A 3,314-nucleotide genomic window follows, 5' to 3' on the forward strand; every position below is an offset into this window, starting at 1 on the left:
GATGGCGGGGGAGCTCTTCCCCGCCCTGCCCTTCGTCATCTACGGCGTCGCCCCCGTCGTGTCCGCCCTGGTGGCCACGTTCCTGCCCGAGACGAGGGGCATGGCCCTGCCCGAGACCGTGGAGGAGGTGGAGGGAAGGTGGGACCGGGGGGGGGGGGAGAGGGGAGGGAGGGTGGGAAGGATGGTGGGAAGGAGGGAGGGAGGGATGGTGGGGAGGGAGGGAGGGAGGGATGATGGGGAAGGACACGGGGGGGGGATGGAGGAAGAGAAGGAGCGGTTGGATGTGGGGGTGGAGAGGGGGAAGGTTGGTTGGTTGGTTGGTTGGAGAGGAGGGATGGACGGGATGGAGGGATGGATGGATGGGAGGGAGGAAGGAAGGGATGGGAATGAGAGGTTGAGGGAGGGATGGATGGGAGGGAGGGATGGGTGGATGGATGGATGGAGGGATGGATGGATGGGAGGGATGGGTGGGAGGGACAGACGGGATGGAGAGAGGGACAGATGGACAGAGAGCAAGAAGAGCCCAGCACTGGACGGAAGGACGGACAGACGGACAGGGAAGGAGGGGGAGGAGCAGCACGAAAACACCCCCCGGCCCCCCCCAACCCACCTCCTCCCCTCCCCCCAGGACACGACCCCAGAAGGAGGAGACCCAACAGCTCCAGGTCCCTCTGCAGCCCCCCCAGCCCAGCAGCCCCAGTTAGTGCCGCCCACCCCGGGGGGGACCCCCAGACCCCCCCAGATCCCCCCAGAGCCCCCCCAGAACCCCCCAGACCCTCCAGAGAAAGCAACGGGAGTTGGGGGGGAGGGGTTCGACCCCCCCGGAAGATCAACGGGACAACAACGACCCAAGAGGGGACCCCGGCGGGGGCCCCCCCCAAAAAAAAACCCGAGGCCGGTTCGTCGGCGCTGGAATAAAAAAACAAACCCGAGAAAAGCCAAACTCGTGTGAAACGCGGCCGGGGGGGGGGGAGGGGAGGTGGGGGGCGGGGAGGGGGAGGGGGAGGGGGGGTTGTTTTCCCACGGCCGCGGGGGGTCCCGCGCAGCCGGATCGTCCCCGCCCCGAAGGAAAACACGGGAGGCAGCGGGAGCTGAGCCCGCGGGCCCGACCCCGACCCGGCCCGGCCCCGGCCCCTCCTCCCCTCCGGGAGAGACACGGGACAGGGCTGGGGAGGAGGAGGAGGGATCCCGAGGGTCCAGGGGTCCCGAGGATCCAGGGGTCCCGAGGAGCAAAGATCCGTGGTCCCAAGGACAGAGGATCCCAAGGTGTCAGGGGGCTCGGATATCCCAAGGGCTCAGGGATCCCGAGGATTCAGGGATCCCAAGGACTCTGGGATCCCGAGGATTCAGGGATCGTGAGGATTCAGGGATCCCAAGGACTCTGGGATCTTGAGGACTCACTAATCTGGGAAACTCAACATCCCCAGGCCCACATGTCCGAGGACCCAGGGATCCCAAGGACCCACATGTCCGAGTGCCAAGATATCCCGAAGTCCCAGGATCCTGAGGACCCAGGGATCCCAAGACCCACACACCCAAAGGACCCACATGTCCAGGATCCCAAGGGCTGAGGATCCCAGGCATTGGGGTGCCCAAAGATCCCAAGGATCCAGAGATCCCAAGGACCCAGAGATCCCAAGGATCCAGAGTTCCCAAGGACCCAGACACCCAGGTGCCCGGATATCCCAAGGACCCAGGAATCCCAAGGATCCCAGTTTCCAGCCCACCCCATCCCTCCTCTCACGGTGACAACCCCGATGTGTCCCCCCTCCGTCCCCCCCTCCCGGTGCCTGGCGTTGCCCCGTCCTGCCCACGCTCGGCCGCTCCGGCCGCCCTCCTGCCCGGGGTCCAAGGGGCTCCCGGGATCTGCCTCAGGGCTCCCGAAGACTTTGCCCCCCGATCCTCCCCCTCGGGGGGTGAAACAAGCCCCGGGGGGGGGGGGTCTGGGGGTCCCCCTGTGCTCTGGGGCCGGGGGGTTTCCTGGGTGAGGGTGAGGATGAGGGTGGGGAGGGCGGGATGATGATCCCGGAGCTGGGGGGGGGATCCCGGCGCGGGGGTGGCGTGTCCGGCACCGGCGTTTCCACCCCGGGAACGTCTCCGTTGATCCGTGTCGGGATCGGGCCCATCCGGAGTCAAACGTTAACCGGGATCGGGGGCGGCTTTAAAAGGCCCCGGGGTCGGGGTCGGGGTCGGCGCCGGGGCCGAGGGTGGTGACGGCCGGGAAGCGGCTCCGGGCGGTGGGATCGGGGGGTGGGAGAGGCCACGAGGAGAGCGGAGCGACCAACGGGTGAGTGGAGCCGGGGGGAGACCCCCGGGGTGGGCGGGGAGGGACCAGGAAAGAGCTCAGTGGATCAATAGTGGGGAAGGGTGATCAATAAGTCCATCAACAGATTGGTCAATAAAAGGTGATCAATAGAAAGCTCAATGGACTGAATAGATAGGAAGGGCGATCAATAGATAGATCAATAGAGAGGAAGGGTGATCAATAGATTCGTCAATAGAGAGGAAGGGCGATCAACAGATCAATCAATAGAGAGGAAGGGTGCTCAATAGATTGGTCAATAAAGGGTGATCAATAGAAAGCTTGATAGACAGATCAATAGAGAGGAAGGGGGATCCACAGATTGACCAACAGAGAGAAAACCTGATCAATAGAAAGCTCAACAGAGAGAAAAGCTGATCAATAGTAACGCTATTGGTCATCAGTTGATCGATGAATAAATTAGAGATCAATTTGTCTGTGACAGAGATCCACGGACCACGAGGTGGATCAATAGAGATCCATCCAGATCAATAGGCTGATCAATAGGTCCATCAATAGGTTAATAGACTGATCAATAGATGCATCAAGAGGTTAATACATTGATCAGTGGATCCATCAATAGGTTCATAGATCAGTCCATGGATCAATAGATTGATCAACAGGAACATAAGGAGCACTAAATTAATGAACAGGTTCTGCACTAATTGATCAGCAAATCATCGATCAGGGAGATCCAGCGATCAGGAATTTATTGATGGGGGAGGAACCCACGGGACCGATCGACGGGGAGATCAATCGATCGGTCAATGGGGGGATCAATGAGTTGATCACCGGACCCGTGGGGATCAGCAGAGAATCAATTTATTGGAGGGGCAGCAGAGAAATCCATCCATCGATCGATCCATTGATCCGGGGGGGAGGGAGGGGCCGAGGGAGGGGGCGTGGCTGAGGGGAGGGGGCGGGGCCGGGGGAGTGTCCAGAGTGTCCGGAGTGTCCGGAGTGTCCGGAGCCGGAGAGTCCGAGAGCGGCCGAGGGAGGAGGAGGAGGAGGA

At 61.9% G+C, this 3,314-nt stretch overlaps 1 long non-coding RNA gene across 1 annotated transcript; it reads left to right on the plus strand.

The window, feature by feature from the left end:
- Nucleotides 1–937, plus strand: LOC127465867 (uncharacterized). Its single transcript, XR_007902429.1, has 2 exons — nt 1–138; nt 629–937. It is a non-coding gene; the product is annotated as an uncharacterized LOC127465867 (long non-coding RNA).
- The last annotated feature ends 2,377 nt before the right edge of the window (nt 938–3,314 follow it).

Source organism: Manacus candei, unplaced genomic scaffold (assembly GCF_025592945.1).
Source record: "Manacus candei isolate 608988 ecotype Guabito, Panama unplaced genomic scaffold, ASM2559294v1 h1tg000515l, whole genome shotgun sequence".
NCBI classification, from domain to species: Eukaryota; Metazoa; Chordata; class Aves; order Passeriformes; family Pipridae; genus Manacus; species Manacus candei.